At 35.9% G+C, this 10,404-nt stretch overlaps 1 pseudogene; it reads left to right on the top strand.

The window, feature by feature from the left end:
• Nucleotides 1-545: 545 nt before the first annotated feature.
• LOC135665665 (calmodulin-binding protein 60 D-like) lies at nt 546-10,059 on the top strand (annotated as a pseudogene).
• The last annotated feature ends 345 nt before the right edge of the window (nt 10,060-10,404 follow it).

Below are 10,404 nucleotides of genomic sequence, written 5' to 3'. Positions count from 1 at the left end.
GTAATTTGTAGCTACATCATCTTACGCTCAGCTAACTCATGTAGACTTCAAGAAGGCCAAGGAGAAGGTGACGTTTAAGAAGAAGGAAGGGGTGCCTAAGGGACTACATGTGAGCTATTAATTTGCTTGCCTCATAACATGAGGGTTTGTCTCATTTGTCGCTTTTGATTATCGTGATTCTCAATATATTATTTTTAGATGTTTGTTTGTGGACCTTGATAATCGCAAATTGGATAACAAAAATGGTTCAACATAAATAATCTTTTGAGAAATATTGTGCATCTTCATGCCCAAGTTGTAATCATATACCTTTTATATAAATGTGTTGTGTTTATATGCTTTAAGAAATCAAAGAACTAATTAAAGAATACCTCTTGTATTTAACTACCTTTAGCATCTCGGTCCTTATGCTTTAAAAAGTTTCATTGGCATCCCTATAATTACGAAAATAAACATTTAGTTCTATTTACCATAACGTTGTTTGTTTTATCGACGGAAATATAAAAACAAAAGACAAAAAGGTAATTTTAGCATTCTAGTTGACGATGGTGGATGACGTCGGTGGTGGCGGATGGTGGCATTGTTTGGAGTTGCGAGTGGCTATTGTGGATGAGGAGAGTAGCAGTGAGAGGTAAGAGTGCCTCTGCATCGGCATCGGCGTCGGCGTCGTTGGCATTGTCGAGTGGCTAAAGGGCTGCTCAGCATCTGCATTGGTGGCTCTTTCTTCACTTGGCAATTGCATCAGCGTTGATGTAGATGCAAAGCGGTGTCGCTCTGCATCTGCGTAGGCGTCGATGCAAATGCAGAGCGACCGACGTAGTTGCCGAGTGATGTCGCTCTGTATTTGTGTCGACGTCGATGCAGTTGCCGAGTGACGTTGCTTTACATTTACGTCGACATTGATGTAGTTGCCTAGCGACATCACTTTGCATCTGCAAGGGTCGTCGATGCAGATGCTGAGTGATGCTACTTTGCATCTACGTCGGCGCGACGTAGTTGCCGAGCAAAAGGGCCATCGATGCATATGCCGAGTAGCGTCACCTTACATCTGCATCGGTGACCCTTTCCCCGCTCGGCAACTGCGTCGACGTCGATGTAGATGCATAGCGACCCTTATCTTTCATCGTCGTTCTCCTCATCCACAATAGTCACCCGCGGCGTTGCCGTTTGCCACCACTGACGTTGTTTGCCATGACCAACTGGAACATTAAGAGTACATTTTTGCTCTTTATTTTTATGTTTATATCGGTAAAATTAATGGTGTATGGGTAAATTGACTTAGATGTTTCACTTTCGTAACTATAGGGATGCCAATAGTTTTCGCCTCTCTTAATTCACTAGATTCATTTTGCCTTTAGGTACAATTGCTCACACTTCAAGCAAAGACTATTTCCAGGTGACTTTAATGCCCCTAAGTCGGAGCTTAAAGATCATTTTTATCTTTATCTTTTTTGCTTTTTTTGCATGTTTCTTTCCTCTCACCTCAATTATGTGGATTGTATTATAATTATTTGAATTTATTATATTTGCACATTTAATATTTGGGATTTGCCACATGACGAAGATATGATTGAATGTTTCTGAGCCAATTAAGCTTTTACCTTATTGTTTGATGATTATACTCAAACGTCAATGATGGGAAATAATTCACATAATTGACCCTAAATAGTTGGATTATAGTGTTTTTGTTGGTATAATGTAGTTCAAATATTGATTTAATTGTATCGAAATGTTTGCCTTGATAGCGCTAAACCATTTTGACCAAATTTCTGCATAGGACAAGTAGCACATTTAACATTAATATCCTGTGGAACTTTATTTTGTTAAGGGGAAAGGATTTTTGGTTACATGAAAACATCATGAGGTAAATCTAAAACTGATATTCCTGTAAAGTTAGGAGTTTAACAATGCAAGCATGCTACGTGGTTCTGTTCTTGGATATTTGGAATCTACATATTCATATAGCAGTAGTAAGATCTTATGATAAATTACCATTTCTGAAATTATATCTAATTAGCCCTCATTTTCCATGAGACTGGGTGTATACCCCATCAGTAGAAAGAGTTTTGGTTTGTACTCATGATATGCATGACTTTAGTTCAATTGATATCAAAGAAAGATGTAGAATGTCAAAAACTAGCAGAATTGACTATAAGATTTCTTGTGGGTTAATTTATGGGATGTTGTTTTGTTTAGACCGGTATGAGATGGGCGATGTTTAGCAGTCTCTGAATAGATACGCGGACCTCCCTTGTTTTGGGTGTTTAGATCTAACTTATTAAAAAAAAAAACTATTTATTAAATGGTTTAGAATGCGAGCCCTCTTTGCCCACGAGCTGCCTGCTATCAGTTGTCGTCGCGCATATGCTGCTCATAGTGCGCACCATGTGCCACTAATTCTGGGTATGCTTCCTCCTCTTTGCTTTCATCTTCCTTCCAGTGATTTAAAAAGCGCTAGGCGCCAAGGTCCAAAAACGCCCGAGGCGCTAGGCGCTCGCCCGAGCGAAGCGAGGGCTAAAATATAAAAATATATAATATAATTAATAAATATAATTATTTAAAATTTTAAATAAAAATATGCTATTAAATTAAGAAAATCTAAGATACAAAATCACAATGTCACATTAACAAAAAGTTTTAACATTCAAAATAATAAAATTTTACATCAAAGTCATTCATCATAATCAATATTATCGTCATTTTCATACAAATAATCTTCATTAAATTCGTCTTTTTCCTCTTATCCTTCGACTTCTTCCTCTTCATCAAAATATGTTTAATTCTCTATGTCTTCAATAATAGCAGGAGCCGAGCTTTATGCTTTTGCACTCATTTTTCTCTTTGTCATATGTCTTATATATGTTTGTAATTCTCCAGCACCTGAAGCTCTTGCCACATCTCCTTATGTCAATCTATCATCTTCAAATACAAGCTCGTCTTCGGCATCTTGCAAGTTAGCACCCATTTCTCCTACCAACCACTCATTTGAATCATCAATATCTTACGATGAGATTGAATCGATTCTATTTTACAAATCATGATGAGCCTTCAAAGCTTAATTATACTTTATGTAAAAAAGATCGTGCAATCGTTGATGTTCCAACCGATTTCTTCTCTTCGAGTGAATCTGTCATGTCATATAATTTAAAAATATATTAATATATCTATCTAAATAAATTAATTAATTAAAATAAAAATATTTAGTGATCCTTACATGCTCAAAGACACTCTAGTTTCGCTCACAACCCGAAGCACTACATGTCAAACTAAGTACTTTGATAGCAAATTGCTGTAAGTTCGGAGTGAAGTTTCCAAATAGACTCCACCATTCAGCTACAAAATTTATGTTATTATTAGCAATAACATAGTAACATAATATATATGAAATTAATTATATCAAATTATTAATACTTGGAGACGTAGTTGTCCTGGATCGAACGACCATTGGAATTCCAAAAAGACCTTCGGTATTTTTATATAAAGATAATTCATGAATAATCTTATCTTGAACCTCAAGGCTGGGAACTAATCTTGCAACGCACTGATATAACCGATCCAAAACTTATGCATCAAACCCAACAGATTTAATTTTATAAAAGAATTCAGGGTTCAAATAATATCCTGCTGCATGTAAGGGACGATGAAATTGATAATTCCATCTTTCATCAATTATTGTAAAAAATTTCTCATATTTTTCTTCATTTTCATTAAAAAACCTTTTAATCGTCTCCTTTGCTCTATCCATAGCCTCATAAATATATCCCATTACAGGCTTATTTTCATTATCCACCAACCGAATGACTTGAACAAAAGGGCTCATTACCTTTAATGTATAAACTACATGATTCCAAAAGGATGGCATTAAGATGATATCAGTAGCCCTCTTGCCTTTTGCTTCTTTTGCCCATTTGTTTGTCACCCATTTCTCAGAGGTAAACATGTTTCTCGGATTATGTTTTTGACGATGTACGCTCTGTAATGTCAAGAATGAAGTAGCAAATCGGGTGACACCATATCTCACTAATTCTTTATTCCCTATAAATTCTCTCATCATATTCAAAGCCCCAATATGATTATAAAAAAATCCAACAACAAAAATTGCCATTTCTAGGGTTTTCTTGATGTCTAAGATCTTTCTAATATCCTCCAACATTAAATTAATACAATGTGCTGCACATGAAGTCCAATATAAGTGGTCTTTTTGTTTCAAGCAATTTACTTGAGACAAATGATAATAAAAATGATAAGACTTAAGAGTTTAACACATTTAATTGAAGATAAAATAATTAAAAATTTTAAAAGATTAATATTACCAGCTAATACATAGTTGCTTCCATTGTCGATTATTATTTGAACGATATTTTGTTCTCTAATTTCTTTCACGAAGTTGTCAAGTAAATCATATATCTTATCTTAAGATTTTACAAAAGATGAAGCATCTATTGACTTTACAAACATAGTCCCTGAAGAACAATTAACCATAAAATTAATTATACTCTTGCGCCTCCTGTCAATCCAAATATCTGACATAATAGAGCAACAATGTGTTGCCCATGATTCTTTATGACCCTTTAGTAAGTCATTTGTATAATTCAACTCTTTTTGCAACAATGGAACTCGCATCTCATAATATTAACTTGGAGGTTTTAATCCTGCACTATATTTTCCAATAGCTTCAATCATATCCTTAAAACTGTCTAAACGAGTTGTAATAAGGGGAAGACCAGCCTGATAGAAGAAGCGAGCAATGTGCTGAATTGTTCTTCCTTTTATTTTTTATCACAAGCATCACTTATATTTGTTTGTCTAAATTTTGAGCCTCCTACTTGGCCTTGTTGTTTCTGGGATCCTTGAAACATATATAGATCCATCGGTCCTTTTTTACCATTTTTAGTACTCAGAACTTCTTTTTCTCTTTTGTCGTATACTTTTTTTCCACTTGAGTTAATACTCATAAAATAATCTTCTTCTTCGTCCCTGAGATGTTCAACATTGTCTTCTGGTAAATTCTCATAAGATTCATTCTTTTGTGTCTTCTTTTCATTCATATAACTCAGCAACTCTTCTTTTACCTCAGGTGGACACTTTTTGCAAGCTACTGTATTCTTGAAATTTCCTACTAGGTGTTGTTTTGCACGAAAAATACCACCTCCAGTAGTCTTATCGCAGAATATGCAAGTCACTGCATTAGGATCTTTCGGATCCTTCAGATAATTATAACTCCATGCAGGATCTTTTTTTGATGCTATTGGAGACTCTATTGAGTTGCTCTGTATACTTGCCATTTATCTTGAAACCTAACAATAATTTCAAATAAATAAAAATTAATAGTATTAAAATCAAAATAATATATTGTTAATCTAATAAATACAAATACTATTATTACTCTATTATTAACAGTATATAGTATACTGTTAACAGTATACAGAAGGAGAAGATGGAAGAGGAGTGTAAGGGGGTGCTGACTGAGAAAAGAGGAAGCGGCAACGGCGACAGCGGCAACGAGCAGCGGTGAGCAGCGGGAGCGGGAGTGGGAGTAGGAGCGGCGAGCAGTAGGAGCGGCGACAGCGGCGAGCAGCGACAGCGGCGAGCAGCGGGAGCGGGAGCGGGAGCGGCAACGAGCAGGGTTAGGGTTGGGCAGCGACAACTGATATCGGTTTTAGTTGGTTTGATTGAACCAACTAAAGCACCAAGACCGAACCATACCTAAAATCCTGGTTCGGTCGCCTGGTTTAACCCAAGCGCTGGGCGCTGGGTGCTTGGCTCGGGCGAGCGCCCAAGTAGCACCTCTTTGAAGCGCGCCGCCTGGAAGTGAAGTGAGGCTCTCGGGCCTCGCCTCGCCTCGCCCGAGCGCCTAGGTGAGCGCCCGAGCGCCTTTTTAAATCACTGCTTCCTTCACCACTTTCTCCACGTCTTTCTTGTTTCCCTTCCTCTTCCTCCACCATCTCATCTTCTTCCTTTCTCTTCCTCCTTTCTCCTTCTCTTATCCTTTTATCTTCTTCCTCTTCCTCCATCACCTCCTCTTCTTCCTACCTACTTCGTCTTCCTCCTCTTTCTCCACTGCCATCTGTGCCTTTCTTATCTCCTTTTTCCTCTTTGAGTCTTCTGTACATACTAGCGTACAATATGTCGATACACATACCAACTAGTACATATCGGTCTGGCTAGGGACCGATACCGGTGGTCATACGAGACAACAATCCTTGGGTTACTTAACAATGATGTTAATGTGAACAATTATTCTTGGGTTTCAATACAAACACATGCTTAAGAGTTAAGAAATTAAAAGCGTGAAGGACGTTGAGAATCAGGAGAGGGGAAAGATGGTCGCAATATTTTCTTTCATTGGTAATCTTTTAAAGTGCTAATAAGTAATAACTATATATTTCATGCGAGATGGTATTCTACTCTAGGATTTATTTGAAGCAAAAGTATCTTCTTTCTTCAAATCCTTGCTTGGCACTTGTATTTTTGCCAATCTAGCAACATCTTTGGAAAGAAGTTCTTAATTTATCTAGTTGTTTTGTGTCACCATTCAGTATTTTGTACTCTTTGCAGTGTGATTGTTGAAGCTTTGAAAATGGACAGTCTGCAGAAAATTTGCTCATCATTGGAGCCCATTCTTCGAAGAGTTGTAAGAGAGCTTAAAACTTATTCCACACCAGAGTTTTCTTAAAATCATTTTCCAGCATTCTATGATCTGCCAATTTAAGTTACTTAATTTCATTAAAGAATTTGCACTTGAAGAATCCACAACATGCCCATGTTATCATTTCTCACTTTGATTTTCCAGTGCGACATCTGATTATTGTATAAATACATCTTTGACACCATTATTTGAGATAATACATTTTTTAACTAGTTTGTTTGTGTACACAAGGAACTTATTCAATCAAATAATATAAGAAGATAAGCTCTATTTTTTTAATCTTGATTAGTATTTAAAGTTAAGTCATGTCGTGTTGACTTTCTATGTAAATGATGTTTGTTTGGAAGAATTTGAGTGACACCTCTAAATTACATGTGTAATATACTATAGTTAAATTGCTCATGTAGCAGATATTTCTCTCATCTTGAGATTCTATAGAGAGAAAGAGATCTGCAAAAGCGATTGCCTCTTGTTGGTGACTGACAACCAGACAACCTGAGTCCTTTCCTATTCATTGGGATGCTAAGTCTTCTCTATGAGTGGTTTTCAGTCTCTAAAAATTGCATTCGGCTAATTTGTAAATCTATCTATAGTTTGGTCAGATAATTAATGCTTAAGATTGTTTGAATCCTTTTATTCTTAAGTTAGTGTAAAGTATCTCTTTCTTTTTGTCTGATTGCTTTGGATATATGTTGTGATTTGTAAAACTTCATTTCTTTATTCCATAATTGTGTTGTTTTCTCATTCTGTTGGATGTTGAAACATGGCCCCTAAAAATTATTCTCGATCTTTTTCTATGACATTGATAACTCACCTTCTATGAACTTTCAATTTTTTGGTCTCGAAGTTCTATATTCTGAATGGACCCTATTTATTAGTAATATCTGATGTTTCTTCTTGACAATCTGATGCTGTATGGTGCTTCATTAGGTCAGTGAAGAAGTTGAACGAGCCTTAGCAAAGCTAAGTCCTCCAAAAATTGGTGGAAGGTAAGACATATTATGACATCATACATCATGAATCAGATGGATTCTTTGAGAATGAACTTATTTTGGATTTTTTTTCCTCTGCATGGAATTATAAGTGACTAAGATGTTATAACCAAATAGTTATGTTGCCATGCTTTCTGATACAATCTTTCCGGTAAAATATCTGAAAGCATGTCAAGTTTCTTGTGAACTTGTTACAGGCTGCACAACAAGTGTTTAAATTTAATGAAATGAAGGATGGTTGAGACAGATAACAGCTGTATATTATGATTTTTAAATTGTTGTCCTAGAGTCTGATTGCTAGAATTTTAATTTATGGTCATTCTGCTTAACAGATTGTAGTCTATTTTTCAGAAGCTACTATAGACATATATAGGCATGATGTTATTTTCCTACCGAGAATTTTATGTATCTTATATTAAAAGGAAAACAAAATTATTAACATTTGCTTGGTTTAGCAAAAAAAGCTGCAAAAAGTCATGCAAACACACTATGATTATGATTTTCATACAATCTTTATGATTATACAAGCGGCACTGTTTCTTCATCCCTTTGTGACCAAGTAAGCTGTCTTTTTAATCTTGGACTTTTAGATTTTGTTTTGTGTGCCACTGTCAGTATCAGATTGCTTTGGGGAGACTATAGTAAATGAAGAGTGCATTACATCACAAACAGCAATATGAAGCAAAAGTCTGCAAGGTAATAAGTTATAAGAAAACAGGAACAAACTTTTCTGTTACAGCAGAAATAATGGAGTATGACGAAAGAAGTGAAACATGAGGAGAACAAAGAGTAAGTTATGACTGGGTTACCAAATTTGTTTGATGAAAATGCATTCTGTAAGAATGATCTTTGCTGCACATCTTTCTGTTTTAAGTCTAACCACATACTGTTCCTATAAAAGATAGGAGTCCTTAGGGATAAAAGTAGGTAATAAAGGTAGTTGACCAAATCGGATAAAGATCATAATCAGAAAGTACCCAATCAATTACAAAAATTTCATAAGTGGAATACAACTAAATAAGCTCATGTCTAATGATATCTAGCTTTGTGAAGATGTTCTAAAGTTGTGATAATATTGCCTTGTAAATTGAGAATAGGCCAATTAATCTAATTAACTCAAACAAGAATTAATAGAACTCTGCACAAACCTAACTTTAAGACTTGCTTTATCATATTCAAGCCATTCAATTTCAGTCCATCTTGTTAGTCTTTGCTTGTTAGTTGTGATGTTTCCCAGTAATTGATGTGCACATCTAAGAAAGATTATTTCCTTCAGTTTGTTGCTTATTGTTTGAAGAAATATTAGCTTCATTTTTATCTTCCGATAGTAAAGAACTGATTCATCATCTAGCCTATAAGAAGTTCACCAATTCATCTTCTAGCCTATGAGAAGTTCATTGTCGCAGCATCATTTCTCTGAGGGGTAGATTTGGTAATTTTCCAGATTTAATAGTTTTAAGGGTATTCTTGGAATCATCAAATTTCAGAATTGGTCCTGCAACTCAGCTCTTCCACTTGGACATATGAGTTATCCTATGCCTAATATGCATCTTTGACTATTTATGCTTGTTTCGATTCCTGGATTAGGTGCTTTATGAATAAAGACTAGCATTATTGTTTGTTGTTTTGCTTCAATCTTCTTGTTCTCCAATTCATATGCAAAACTAGAAGTTGTAGTCCTTGAGGGTGATTTTAGCAATGAAGACAATGATGATTGGACAGAAGAAGAGTTTGACAGTCATGTAGTGAAAGAACGCGAAGGAAAAAGGCCTCTTTTGATTGGAGACTTATACGTCTCATGGAAAGAAGGTATAGGAACCCTTGGAGAGCTCACATTTCCAGACAATTCTAGTTGGATACGGAGTAGGAAATTTAGGCTTGGACTGAAGATTGCTTCAGGTTTTTGTGATGGTATTCGAGTCCGTGAAGCGAAAACAGAAGCTTTCACTGAAAGGACCACAGAGGGGAATGTAGGTTAGCTTTGCACTATCTTTGGTTTCTTTTTCTCCATTTACTTAAGTTTTCTTTTTGATGTTTATAGTGGACAAGAAACACTATCCACCTGAATTGAAAGATGAAGTCTGGAGATTGGAAAAGATTGGTAAGGATGGTTCATTCCACAAGAGGTTGAATAAATATGGACTCTTTACAGTTGAAGACTTTCTCAGACTTATTGTTAGGGATCCCCAGAAACTCCGCAAGGTAAGTTTTTGGTTTTCTTGTTTGCTGTAATGAGTCTCTTATTACCTCCACTGTTTGTGGATCTAATTTACTTCACAATGTAGGTTCTTGGAACTGCTATGCTGATGAACACTATCGCAACTGCTATGCTGATGAACACTATCTTCTTGACCTTAACCAGGTTTTGATAGTCGCAACTGCTATGCTGATGAACACTATCTTCCAACTCTATTGAATGTAAGTACATTAGATCATTTTGCATTTTGGCTTTCCTGAGTAATAGCTTATCTGGGAATTTAATAGTATCAATAACCAGACAGGACATTTCGACATCCTGCAGATGGTGGATCCTATTGGAATTGCCAATTGGAAATGTCATCCTGCAGATGGTGGATCCTATTGGAATTGCCAATTGGTCCGTAATACATGTTGATTGGTCTGAAGGAAAGTGGCATCCAAAAGCATATCGAGCACAAGATGTCACTTTTGAGCTCCTGAAGAACATTTCAGTAAGCATTCTCTCTTTCAAAAATTCATACTTTAGAATGTCCAGATGCCTCTAAATTCTTATTGGCTGATATG

This window comes from Musa acuminata, unplaced genomic scaffold (genome assembly GCF_036884655.1).
Source record: "Musa acuminata AAA Group cultivar baxijiao unplaced genomic scaffold, Cavendish_Baxijiao_AAA HiC_scaffold_1034, whole genome shotgun sequence".
NCBI lineage: Eukaryota > Viridiplantae > Streptophyta > Magnoliopsida > Zingiberales > Musaceae > Musa > Musa acuminata.
The sequence above is the reverse complement of the archived record's forward strand: the minus strand, read 5'-3'. Positions and strand labels throughout refer to the sequence as shown.